General features: G+C 39.6%; 1 protein-coding gene across 3 annotated transcripts in view; it reads right to left on the bottom strand.

Moving 5' to 3' along the window:
* Window positions 1–14,948, bottom strand: part of LOC150077523 (uncharacterized) — a 623,444-nt gene that overhangs the window by 336,138 nt on the left and 272,358 nt on the right. The window lies entirely within an intron of this gene.

The following is a 14,948-nucleotide window of genomic DNA, read 5'->3' as shown; positions in this document are numbered from 1 at the left end:
CTCACTATAAGTTCCAAACCTGTTCTCATTCCATATTTTGGATATCCTCTCTCCATCTTTTTATTTCTATTACAAACCAAGGTAACTGCTATTTTTTTAAAATAGCAATTGTAATCAATTGTTATTTAAAAAAATATCTGATACTGTTCATTCTTAATACATGTTCCGTTTTATGAATTAATCATATTAATTCAACCAAATTCATGCATTAGTTGAATATAATGTGCACTTATTCTAGTGTATGATACTCGATCGATTTTACTTTCGTTAACAATTTACTCATTTTATTTCAATATGAAAAATATGAAATAAATATGCACTTGTTTCTTGTGCATATTATTATCTGTTTTATTACCATATTATAAATTTAGTTTCTTTCTTTCTTTGTAGAGTTATCTGTTGCTCTAAGCTCGTTTTAGGCATCCAAATACTGTATATACTATACTACAATACTGGAGTAAAATGAGGCCTCCATTTACATTGAAGAGCCATATGAAACCTGACAAACAAGCAGTTAACAAAGCTGAAATTCAAAAGGTTGCAGAGGAGAGCTGGAATGAAGAGGACCTGATGTTCATTGAAAAATTACATTTTATGATTTATACTGGTATGGTATGTATTCCACATTTGTGGTTTATGTAAAAAATGCACCACACTTAATCACCCATCAAACTGACGTCACCAATGTCTATTTACACATTACATAATCAACGACTTATAGGAATCTGAAAAACAAAGCACTTTCACAACAAAGGAAATGGGCGAGGCATTCAAAGGCAGTGGATGGAACTCGATTCTGTCGGGTTTTCTAAGGTGAATAGAGCCATTCAAGATGGCTCTGTTCATGTGATGTCTGTCTTGTTCAAGGGCCATCGAAGCTGAATAATAAAACGAACAACCAATAACAGGCTGCTGAGCACTCTTTATTAAGTATAATAAATGGTTGAACGACCGCCACAATACTCTATGTTCGCATCAATTCCTCGACACTATGTAGCATCACCCTTCACTTCGTCAAGATTAATCAATTAGACAGCATACATTTAAGTGAGGAAGTCAGTTCTAAGAATATGGATATTCATTGTAAAATTATATTTTATGATTTATACTGGTATGTTATGTATTCCACATGTGTGGTTTTTGTTAAAAATGCACTACACTCAATCACCCATCAAATTGTTGTCACCAATGTCAATTTATACAATTTTACATAATCCACGACTAATAGGAATTTGAATTACGTACAGGAGTGGAGACCCGAGTCATTACGTAAGTCAAGGACTGCCTCGTATGTATACAGCTACTTTTATGGATCTTAAATATTCTTTTAGCGTAATGGCATGGTGAGCAGGTATATTAAGAAATGGAAATTGGCGAAATAATGAGCACTTCAGCCTGTGTAGAGTGTAGTAGTAGTAGTAGTAGTAGTAGTGGCACATGATGCAAGAAAGCAAGTGTAGGAGCTTATGCAGCATCAGCCAAAAAAAAAAAAAAAAAAATCACACCATTCCCTCCAAATGCCTGTCCAGTTCCTCCTTAAATTTATTTAACCTATCAACTTCTACAACGACAGATGGAAGTTTGTTCCAGCAATTAACCACCCGCTGGCTAAAGGCAAATTTCCGCACATCTATTCTACATCTGTCCTTTCTTAATTTGAACTTATGTCCCCGTAGGTTGGTAATCTGAACAAGTGGAAGGATCCCATCAGAATTCAGCGTGCTCAACCCATTCAAGGCCTTATAGACCTCAATCAGATCACCGCGCAGGTGCCTAGTCTCCAGCCACTGCAATTTGCAGAACTTAAGCCTCTCTTGGTAAGAGAATCCCTTCATTCCCCTCACCAATCGTGTTGCTCTTCTCTGTACACGCTCAAGCAAATCTACATCCTTCCTAAAATGAGGCCTCCAGACCTGTACGCAGTACTCAAGGCGTGGCCTGACCATTGCCTTATACAGAGGGACAATCACCTCCTTTTCCCTGCTAGCAAAATTCCTATATATCATTGACAAAACCCCATGACCCGCCCTAGCAGCCTGTCTGCACTGCTCAGAAAACTTCATATCTGACTGCACAATTACTCCCAGGTCTTTTTCATTTTCTACCACCTTAAGTGTAGTACCACACAGTTGGTACGTTTCTCTGGGGTTATTTCTACCCATATGCAGTACTTTGCATTTGTCAAGGTTGAACTTCAGTTGCCACTTCTTAGCCCATCTGCCCAAATTATCTAGATCCTGTTGCAGTAGCACACTGCCATTACTGTCATTAACAACCCTGCCAACCTTTGTGTCATCTGCAAACTTCGACATTAAGCCTGATATACCTTCATCAATATCATTGATAAATACACAAAACAACAGTGGACCCAACACCGAACCCTGTGGGACTCCACTAATAACATTAGTCCACGAAGAGCAGCACCCATTGATTACCACCCTCTGTCTTCTCCCACTTAACCATCCTTTTATCCATTGTAGCAACTTACCCTTAATACCATTCTGCTCCAATTTGTACAGTAGTCTTCCATGCGCAACAGTGTCAAAAGCTTTCCTGAAATCCAAGTATATGATATCAAAATTATTTTTTGCATCCAGTTCCTTTGTGACCACATCATAATAACCAATCAAATTTGTCAGACAAGACTTTCCCTTAACAAACCCATGCTGTGTTTGAGTTATCGCTGCAGTCTTGTCTAGATGATCCTGCAATGCATCTTTAACCAGCGACTCCATTATTTTACCCGGAACAGAAGTTAAACTAACTGGTCTGTAATTACTCGTGTCACCCTTCGATCCACCTTTGTGAATTGGGGACACATTTGCACATCTCCAGTCCGTGGGAACCTCCCCTGAGTCCAAGGATGCTCTCATAATTATGGCTAAGGGTTTGCTTAGTTGCTTTGCCGCCTCCTTTAAAATAACTGGATAGATCCCATCCACCCCAGGTGCCTTTCTTATGTTTAACTTCAACAATTTCTCCTCCACTTTGCTCTCAGTTATTACAAAATCATTAAGCACACTGCTACAATTTGATAACCTTCTTCCATTTTCAAATTGTAATAATTCCTCACGTGTGAATGTAGATGCAAAATACTCATTCAGTTTGTTTGCTATCTGAGCAGGATCATCAACAGTCGAACCATCGATGTCAAGTGGTCCAATCATATTCATCCCCTTCCTTTTAGAGTTTATATAAGTAAAGAAATCCTTGCTGTTTTTCTTAGCATCTTTTGCCAAAGATTTCTCGTAATCCGCCTTTGCCTGCCGAACCTCCTTTGTGACCTGATTACAGACTAGCTTATATCTGCTACAGGCTTCTGCGTCGCCTGATAATTTATATGCATCCCATGCATTTTTCTTCTCTGTCACGAGTCTCATTAGTTCATTTGATAACCATTTAGGCCTAAACCTTGAACGATATTTCTTAATCGGTATATAAAGTCTAGTAGCTTCCACGATTAATTCTTTGAATGCTTCCCACTTAGAATTTACTGTTTGTAACATCGTCAGTTGATCCCACTGTACAGAATTTAAAAACTGTCTGAGACCACTGTACTCCCCTTTACGGAAGCAAAAACCCTTTCCTTTACCCCTGACGGTAGTTACCTCTTTGAGTAAATCCCACTTCAGCACACTGTGTAATCTGCCTTTATTTTCTTAGAGAATTGCAGATTATTCTCGAACATTTTACAAGCATTACAAGAATTCACTGAAGTACAGAAAGTATACCACGAAATGTCTCAGAATAATCTGTAATTCTTTAAGAAATTAAAGGCAGATTACAACTCCAAGCAGCTTGAAGTGCTCATTATTTCACCAATTTCCATAATCTATTTCAGTTCACAATAATAAAATTATTCTAATTTTTTATTATTAATACTAACAGTTACCGTTGCTAGGTAAATATCTTATAAACGGCTTCTCCTTGTGTACTTCACTGGGTGCTAGTCTTACGAGGTATTCGTTATTAACCCTCTTCTTGCACATCCTGCTTTCTTTTTATTTCTTTTGTTTATACCAAATAGATGTGTAGGCGTCGATTTGGTATATATATATATATATTATTTTTATTTTAATTTGCGTGCGTGTACACAAGTTACATTTTCTTCCTACATCATTATATGATTCCTTTTGGTCATTCGTTACCCTACAGAGTGGCAACCATTTATTTGCTCTGGGAACTAATAAATAAGATAATAGTCCCTACACGGACGTGCGCGCACACATGCATTCTCTCTCTCTCTCTCTCTCTCTCTCTCTCTCTCTCTCTCTCTCTCTCTCTCTCTCTCACACACACACACCATATCACTCTTTCCCTTGGATTGCCATTGTTTGCAGGAACGCAGGCAGTTCATGATGACTGCTTTACTATTCATAAATGACAATTCGATTAGGTTAGCCTTGATCTACCAAAACAGAAAGAGAAAGCTCTAGTTCATTAATCACACGCAACTCGAAAAGAAAATCGTTTCCGTCCACTTAATCATTAGTAATAGTAGTAATGGCACGGCTCAGAAATACAAAGGGAAGTGTGCAAGGAGGTCCGTACAGAAGAGAAACATGGCAGAATGCAGTTCTTAATTGTAAGCATACCGTTACAAAACAACGAAAACAATATGATGATTTGGAATGTAAGGCTCTACTGCCTAGGGCCTTTTTAATTTTCGTGAATGGGATTAATCATAATGACAAGTGTAACTAACCTAAGAACAATTTCCTACTTGAATAAAATACAAATCATTCTGTACAGAATCTAGCATGACAAGATTCCCAACTTCTTATTTCCTATGGATCCAAATATCATGAGAAAAACTTTCTTACTTTGTTAACATTCAATCTACACTACACACTGTAATCGGCATCTTTATCCAACATCCTCCAAAACCAAATTTTTCATTATTCAGATGCGGAAGAGCTATTAGATTTGCTTTTCTATTTCGGATATAATTAGATCTTACTCAGTGATAACCCAGAAGATCCTACCGTTACTATTACCCAGGAATAGTTTCTCCGGATATAGATGATGATCATAACACAATGGCTGTTTTGTCAGGCCCAAACATAACGACCAATGAATGCTATCCGATTGTAGGGCTCATTTTGAGCTGTCAGCCTTTCATTTATTTTACACCAGAAGAATTCTCTTAATTATAATATAGGAGATCTTTTTTGAAGTTACAAAATACTTTTTTTTATCTCAAATAAATTTTTATATTAATAAGGTGAATAAAGTACAATTTAATATTAGGTTAAAATTACCTGATATCAAACAGCTTATATAGCAGGATTGTTCAAAAAATAGTGTCCGTGAGCGAAAATACATCCGCTCGGGAGCACGAATCACATCGCGTAGGAGTAGTACAAAAGGTGGCAGGGCAGTTGTTGCTGTTGCTGTTATTTGGTTTTTAGGAGCATTAGCAACTAAGGCCATATTACTACGGGGATATACGGTGGTCATTCCCTGACCTTTCCGCATCCTCCGTATTTGGTGGTCACGGGCTCGAACCCCGGTCTAATCAAGAAGCGTGTGTGCTACGCACTGCTGCCCCTGTCCACCTGGCTACGGAGGCGCAGAGGGCAGTTGTACAGAAGCTGCAGTTTCGTAATATGTGAATGAGAAAATTGTTTTGCTGGAGGAAGAAGTGCATGTGTGTGATGTAGGTGCTCTGAGATATGTTTCAGACGCAAGATTGGTGCTCTTGGATATAGCAGACTGAAGTAGTAGTAGTAATGGCAAATGATGCAAGAAAGCTTACATGGTATCAGCCAAACACACACACTTCACCCAGCCATACCCTTCAAGAATTTGTCTAGCTCTCCCTTGAATTTATTCAACCCATCCACTTATATGACAACAGAAGGAAGCCTGTTCCAACGATCAACCACCCGCTGACTGAAGGCAAACGTCCAAACAACTATCCTGCAACTATCCTTCCTCAACTGGAATTTATGCACCTCATGTGTGCAGTCTCAGCAATTGTACAAATACACACACAATCCATCCATTAAACACCTAAATCAGATCTACCTCCAGGGAGATATGATTGAGGTGTTTAATTTGTGTCTAGTCTCGAGACGCTGCAATTTGCAGAACTGAAGCATTTCTAGGTAAGGCCACCCTTTTTTTCCCTTCACCAATCTGATTTCCCTTCTCTGCACCCTAAAATAAGGCCCCCAGCCCCAGACATGAGTACTGTGTGGAGCGAGGCCTCCATACAGTACTCATGATGCGGCGTAACCATGGCCTTACACATAGAGTCACCTTATTCCTGCTAGCAAATTTTCTGGATATTTATTGACAAAACCACTTGAGCTCTCCTGGAAGTATGCCTGCACTGCTCAGAGAATTTCATGTCTATACTGCATAATTACCCCCAGGTCTTTTTCATTCTCCACTATCATGAGTGTAGTACCACACAGTTGATAAATTACTCTGGGATTACTGATATTCATATGCGGTACCTTGAATTTGTGAATGTTAAGCCTGAGCTGCCATTTCTCAGCCGATCAACCCAATTTTCCTAGATCTTGTTTCAGCAGCTCACCCTGATGACTGTCGTTAACCACCCTGCCAACCTTTGTATCATCCGCAAACTTAGACATTAAGCCGATATACCTTCATCAATGTCACTGATAAATACTAAAAACAACAATGGACCCTAGAGAACTCCACTAATAACATTAGTTCACGAAGAGCAGTGCCCATTGATAATCACTGTCTTCTTCCACTTAACCATCCCTTTTTCCGTAGCAGTAACTTGCCCTTAATGCCATTGCTCCAGTTTGCACAGCAGTCTTTTATGTGCAACAGATTCAAAAGCCTTCCTGAAATCCGAGATATAATGCCAAAATTATTTTATTTCCATCCAGTTCCATGGTCACTGCATCATAATAACCTATCAGATTGGTTAGACAAGACCGTCTCATAACAAATCCAAATGATCCTGCATTTCTTCTTTAACCAGTGATTCCATTATTTTCCCTGAAACAGACGTTAAGATAACAGGTCTGTAATTACACTTGTAGCCTTTTGACCTCCCCCTTTATGAATTGGGGATATATTCGAATATTCATCTCCGGTCCCTATGCATTGGAGATGAAATCATGTCTAGTCTATAGGAATCTCTCCTGAATCCAAGGTTTCTCTCATAATTATGGCTAAGGGTTTGCTTATCTCCTTTGCTGCTTCCCTTAATATAACTAGATAGATTCAATTCGCACAAGGTGGCTTTTTTATGTCCAACTTCAACAATTTTTCCTCAACTTTCCTTTGATGTATCACAGTCATTTAGTTCCTCGTTAGAGTTTGATAAACTTCTGGCGTCCCCTTCCCTAAAGAATTCCTCATGTATGAATGTAGATGCAAAATATCTGTTCAATTTGTCCGCAACCTGAGCAGGGCCATCAGCGGTTAACCCGTTGATATCAACTTGCCCAATGTGATTCAATCCCTTCCGGCTACTGTTAATATAAGCAGAGAAGTCTTTGCTGTTTTTCTTAGCATTCTTTGACAGAGACTTCTCATAATCTGCCTTAGCTTGCCTAACCTCCTTTGTGACTTGATTACAGACTAATTTATATACAGGGTGCCTCAAAAATATGGGTACAAACGTTTAAGGGAGGTAGGAAACATCTAAAGGAATGTGAATCGCATAGGAACCCATAACCGAAAACGTCACAGGAAAGTAGTAGCAGAGGCACAAGAAGCGGAAATGACAAAAGACAGTAATTAGTGGCAAACATTCATTTGACATAATATTAACAATGGAGTACGAGATGTATGCATTTCATGATGTTACAACAGATGCTCGAAGGTTCCACCATGAGACGCGATGCATGCGTCACACCGACGCAGCATGGAATGGCGGACACGGTCGAACACACCTGGAGTTTCTTTGTCAGTAGCAGCAGCGCAGACGAGTCTCGCCACGAGATCCATTTCCGTCTCCACAGGCGATTCATACACGATAGATTTGAGGGCCCCCCACAGAAAGAAATCAAGGCTCGATAAATCAGGTGAGCGTGGGGAAGACCAGGCAACGGGTCCACCACGGCCAATCCATCGACGCCCAAAACGCCTATTCAAATGGTCACGAACACACCTTCCATAATGGGCAGGCGCCCCGTCATGTTGAAACCAAATGTTGCGTCTCACATTTGCTGGAACATCGTCAAGTAACCCCGGTAGAACATGTTCAAGAAAGATCCGATATTTAGCCGATTAAGCCGACTAAGCAGTCACCGACCGTACCTGCCCACACATTTATTGCGAAGCGATGTTGTGCCGAATGGGGCGCACACCGTGTGGGTTGTCGTGAGCCCACACATGAGCATTGTGCTGATTGAATAAGCCTTCCCGAGTGAAATAAGCCTCATCCGTGAACAAAACATAGGCTGGAAAATTCAAGTCTTGTTGAACACTTTCTTAGAAAAATCACTGCGCAAAAGCCACACATGCAGGATGATCTTGGGGGAGCAGTAACTGAACCCTTTGGAGATGAAAGGGGTGTAAGGTATCGTCGTGCCAGATACGCTGTACACTGCAACGAGACACTCCTAAAGCAGAGGCAACGGCACGTGTGCTGGTAGTAGGATTATTCTGGACGGCATTCAATACACTTTCATGGCGGGAGTTCGCATCGAACGTGGTCTGCCCGCACTACTCCTGTTACCTCTAAATGACACATAATCGCACAAATTTTGATGCACACGCACAAACAAACGGTGGTCCAGTACATGTCTATCTGGGAAGCGTTCTCCATAAATCGTTGAGCGGCTCGTCCATTGCCCTCTGCTAATCCATACACTAGGTGCATGTCTACCAGCTCAAAGTTTGTATATCGATGCATGCTCTTCGTGCGGCGACTACTGTTTGAATGAGCAAACCAGAAATTTTCCCTCTCGCGAACTGATGAACAGCGCCGTGTACCGACTTACGGTGACGTTTCCAGTTATGGGTTCCTATGCGATTCACATTCCTTTAGATGTTACCTACCTCCCCTAAATGTATTTGTACCAATATTTTTGAGACACCCTGTATACATGATGTGCAAAATTTAAGGACTCGTCAGGTTTTCACCTGTATCTTCTCATAGGAGTGTCCTGGATATGGGGAAAGCATACCAAAGAAACCTCGTGAGGTACAGAAATGATGAGGGAAACAACACTGACACAACAACGGAAACAAAACGGTACAGAGGGACTTTATTCAAAAATGGCAACATAGCACTGGCTGCCATGATACAGACGCATCACTGCCAAAGATGGAACAAAGGGAAGAGGTGGTCCTCAGTAGGAGATATGGCCACTCCTAATGTCGATGCAGGCTTACAGACGGTGCACGCACCATCTGTCCATACTTAGAACATTGTTGTTGATAGGTTCTTGCGGTAAGATCGTCCATTCCTCTGTCAGCGCCATCTTCAGCTGGTGAACATTTTCTGGTGGTGTGAATGTGCCGCTAGGCGTCTCCCGAGAGCGTCCCATATGTGTTCGATGGGTTTAGATCGAAGGAAACGGGCAGCCCAATGCATACGAACAATGTCCTCATTTTCCAAAAGCATATCACAGTTTCAGTGCGATGGGGTGTGGCGTTATCATCCATAAACACGAACTCGAGGCCAATGGCACCTCGGAATAGATGCACATGGGAAAGAATTGCCTCAGTACAGTGGTGTGCACCTGTTACAGTACCGCCTTCCAGTATCTGGATTTGTGTACGTCCATCCAAGATAACGCCTCCCCAGACGAGAACACCTCGACCGCAATATCGATCCCTTTCAGTGATGTTTGGGGGTGATACCGTCTGTCAACCTCTCGCTAGATTAGCATACTAGTCCAGAATCGCTGCTGAGACTGAATCTACTCTCATCAGTAAAGAGTACCTTAAGTAAAGATTTTGTGGTTGTAACCTTTAGAAATAGTGTTGGTCCTTAAGTTTTGCACACCAGTGTACCATGGGCTTCTGTTACCTAATAATTTACACTGAGTGGACAGAAATCATGGGATACCTGCCTAGTAACGGGTAGGCCCACCTCCCGCCCGGATAAGGGCAGTCACAAAGCGAGGCACTGAGTACACTAGTTCACGAAAGTATTAGACTGGTATTTCCATCCACGCTTGCTGCACCACTATCCATAATCCAAAGCTCGTACGGACGTTTCCATAGCATCCCAAAAATATGACCCACAGGGTACATGTCCGGTGAACGGGGGAGGCCATTCCATGGTGGTAAAATATGTGGAATGCCTTTCGAACCAAATTCTAGTCACCACGGCTCTGTGGGTGCACGATGACCATGAAAGAATGCAGATGGTCTGCAAGAATGGACACGTAACCCGGACCTTTCAGAGATGAATCTAGGCGTACCAGAGGTCCCAACGTTGCTTGTTGAACACGCCCCAGACTATTACCGATCTTCCACCTGCCTGAACTGTTCCTTGTTGACATGACTAGTGCATAGCTTCGTGCGGTTTCCGCCAGATACGCACCCTCTCGTCCGCGCGAAATAATTGTAGACGGGACTCATCGGACCAGGAGATCCGTCCCCAGTCACCTAACGTCAGTGCAGATGTTCTTTAGTCCAGTTGAGGCGTAGAGTCGGGTGTCGTGAAGTTAGCAATGGGAGTCTGGTGGGTCGGTGGCTCCCATAACCTATTGCGGCTAATGATTTCTGGAGACGTTTCTGGCACCTCCCTCGTTGAAGTCGGCGGTGATTTGTGCCACTGTCGTTGTCCGGTTAAAAGTCTATTCTAAAATGGTTCAGTCCGAGTCTCCACACTCTTTTTCTTCTAACTGGCCATGGTTCCCTTCGTGTAAACTTGCTATGTTTAAACTGTCTGATTCATCCCTCTGTAACTGTGGCAGCCCAGAAGACTGGCAGCATGTTCTTTTCACCTGTCCATATTACTTGGACCTTCGTCAGCCTCTGTCTACTCTGTGTCAACCATTCTTCCCAGGCAATGAGTCTTCTCTCTTGGACTACAAAGGAATATTTCATCTTCTGCAAGATTTTGCACATAAAGCCAGATGTGGACAAATCATCAGTAGTGCCCCAATTTCAGGAACTACTCCTATTCCTTTTCACCTGTCCATATTACTTGGACCTTCGTCAGCCTCTGTCTACTCTGTGTCAACCATTCTCCCCAGGCAATGAGTCTTCTCTCTTGGACTACAAAGGAATATTTCATCTTCTGCAAGATTTTGCACATAAAGCCAGATGTGGACAAATCATCAGTAGTACCCCAATTTCAGGAACTACTCCTATTCCAGCTCTACCTCCAGTCCAGACCAGCATCTCTATCATCGCCATCTCGTGATACCACCACCATTGTCACCGCCATCATTGACTTGGACAGTTGGTTAACAAACGTGTATGACGCCAAGTAACATCACTGTCTTCTTGACTTCTATTTCCTGCTAACCCCAGGCTGGTCCTGAGGCGGGGTCTGCATCCTTACACTGGTGCAGGATGATTTTTTAATTTTTTTTTATTTTTTCCCCATTTTATTAACTTATTTTTATCTTTATTTTTACTGAATTTTGTTTTTATTTAATTTATTTATTTTTACTTATTTTTATCTTTAATTTTTCTGAATATTTTATTATTATTATTATTATTTTTAATTTATTGTTAAAATTAACTTTATTTGCTCATACTTTGAATGATTTCGACATTCAGTATGTGACACTCCAGGTTTGCTGCGGTTCGCGCTCAGTAGTGGACCGCCTCCTCGCGGCGTAGACGGGTATCAGGACGCACCACCCTGGTGCTTGTTGCTTCCTGACAGCAAATTGGCCAGAAACAACATAACAAACACATACACGGCACAAACATAGCATTAAACACATTTCTGGCCTTTCTGCAGAGTTTTTGTAACATCACAGTGTACCACGGCGGATTTGAACTAGCGTTTGGGAGCCGCCTTACACAAGTCTGACAATGCAGACAAGACATGTCTACATGTCTCGGGTTGGTGGAAACAATGGGAGACAGATGTCGACGGCCCCGTTCATCCACCACCTTTCTCGCCCACAGCGCTGTCCACGATGAGATGTTATTCCGGAAATGGCGTATTCCCGATAAATTCTTGATACTGTTGAACGGGGATATTGCAATTTCTGTACACCTCCGCGATTGAGTTACCCATGCGTCGGGCACTCGCTATCATCCCTCTTTAAAAGTTAGTTAACTAACAACGTTTTGTCCATATTGACATTGAATTACCGTCTACGTGAATGCTTACCGCCTATGTGAATGTTTAGTGTACCTATACAGCTGCGAAGCGGTGGGTTCGTCCCCTAGTGAGAGGGGTGGCAGCGTCGCGTTGCCCAGGAACCCCAATGAAATTTGTCCTTTCAGTGTATATGCATCCCATGCAGTTTTCTTCTCTGCCATCTGCCACCAACAGTTCATCTGAAGTCCAAGTGCGGCAACTTCCTTTGCGTTTGGCAGAGGAATGCTGCAGTGATTATCAGGAAGCGGTCTGGTATGATGCATTGCGCTACAAAGTGCGTTACCTACACACAGGGCTAATATATATATATATATATATATATATATATATATATATATATATATATATATATATATATAAATGAATAATTTAAAAACTGTGTGTGTTTAAAGAATGTAGATATGAGAAATTTCCCTTTCACTCTCTAAATAAACTAAACTATATATTTTATAAAACTGCTTACCCATTGATATAAATTGTAGCGTAAGTCGTTTAAATCTTTCTAATAATTCGCAAATTATTTGTTGATTTTTATAAATTGTTGGTGTGATCTTTTGTTTGATGAGGCTGTCACTAGCTAAACCAGTGGTTTAAACCGTGGTGCAGCAACAACATTCCAGGGGTGCCACGTAATTTGGGTTTAAGTTACTTAAACTTATTATTATTTTTAATTTATATGTTTATTTCATTATAAAACGGTGTACAGTATCTTTTTAATTTTGTGGTGATCTATAATTGATGTTTACTTAGTACCTCTATATATAAAGAATAAAATTATTATATACTGTATATATATAATTTGTATTATGAAATGTAATTTTTATAATTATATTATTGTAATAACTATCATATAACATATATATTTTTTAATATTATATATATATATATATATATACACACAGAGAATCGGATCTAATAGGCAGAAAATTGAGTAGATTGAGTACGGGTTCCGTTATTAAAAAAAAGGTTGAAAACCACTGAGCTAAACGATGCCCCTGGTCTCAGCCATGATTTTACAAAGGGAGCCGCATCAAAGTCTTTCAAAGATTTCCCCATTAAAGTGATAATCATTAGGTCACTTGTAGTCTCAATAAGTACAGAGTTTTTCTTAACATTAACGATATTGTCCATTGTGCTGAATCCTCTGTCAGCTTCTGCTGAACTAACAGTAATTACATTCAAAATTTTTCTACCCCCTTACTTTTACATATTCTGACTTTTATATATTTTATATATTCTGAGACTTTTTTATATTCAGTATCTATATTATCTACTAAGTCACGAGAATCTTTTATTATGTGTGTCCTTTTAAGTATTGGCTTAGTTTTATTAATTTTTGTTCACCTTCAATCCACAGAGCTCCGAAAACGTTATTTGGCCAACTATCAGGTTTCAATAAACTGAAAAAACTTAAAAAGTTCATTATATTTTTCACTCACTTTTGTCATCAAACAACAAATGTATTTTCATATAGAGAAATAGTTTTTCTCTTGGAAGTGATACTTTATTATGCTTGGTTTCAAATGGTATATCATTTATTTGTTTTTAATTTTATAAGTTCAATCATTTTTATCGTTCGTCGAATTAATCTGTCAGCTTTAATAACTAAAATATTTCTTTCTTGTAAAGCTAAAGAAAATATTAGACATATCTGTTAAACTGTCGTTTATTAAAGCCAAATATGTAAAAAATGTTTAGTTTTTCAAACGTTTTCTATTCTCATTTCGCAGTTTCTATTAAAGTGAATATACAGTACAAGGCTTGATATGATTTCCAACTGCATTTGCAGCTCTAGCACTACAGGTTGCCCATCGAGGTCTAAATATTCTTCTAATTTTCATTATTTCAATTTCTAGTTCTTCAGATATCTTATTTAATTCTTTCTGATGTTTATTTGATGTAAGGTAGTAAACAAAGTTTATCGAGAAAATATTTAAATTGTTATTTTATTTACATCTTTTATTGCATCATCCAGAGTAACTGAATACGGTGACTGTGTCAAATTAAAACATCATTGAAGTTTTCTAAAATTGTGGCTACAGACTTTCTCCCTAGCATTATTACACTGGCACCGTCTGTACAAAATCGGACAAGGTTTTCATGTAAATATTTCTCATTGAAACCATTTACCTCGAGCACCGACAATAAAGTTTGATAAATTATTTCAGCTGTTGTCCCTTCTAGCTCCACGAGATCAACAAAAACCATTAAACTATATTCAAAGCCTTGAATTTCGCATTTTAAGTAAATGATTAAAAACACTTTTATGTGAAACAGTTGAAGATTCGTCGATAATGACTAACATTTTTCTTCCTTGTCTAATAAGTTTTCCAAAAAGTTGTTTTCTCATTTCAGTAGATATATGTTTTGCAACAAGCGGGACCATAAATCTAAATTGCAATAATACGCCCATTTTTGATTATTGCAAATTTTCTTTATTTGAACCATGATCTTTAAATGGAACATGATTGCCATTTGGATGAAACATGTGTTTAGCACTTTCAACATTTAAAGATACAATTTTCGAGCACCATTTTTCACCCAACATTTGTTTTATTTTGTTCTGATTCTTGCACAGTATCAAAAGATGTTCCAGGCTGCAGTTCATTATTAATATTATTTCTTTGTTTCCCCGCAGATTCAGAAGACTCGCGTTTATGATATTTAGAAGGAAAGTTAAATAACTTTTACAAACTTGTCTCTTCATTCT

The sequence above is a fragment of the Mastigoproctus giganteus genome, chromosome 12 (assembly GCF_048544385.1).
Source record: "Mastigoproctus giganteus isolate SK-2022 chromosome 12, ASM4854438v1, whole genome shotgun sequence".
NCBI lineage: Eukaryota > Metazoa > Arthropoda > Arachnida > Uropygi > Thelyphonidae > Mastigoproctus > Mastigoproctus giganteus.
Note: the sequence above shows the minus strand (reverse complement) of the source record. Positions and strands in the feature narration are given on the sequence as shown.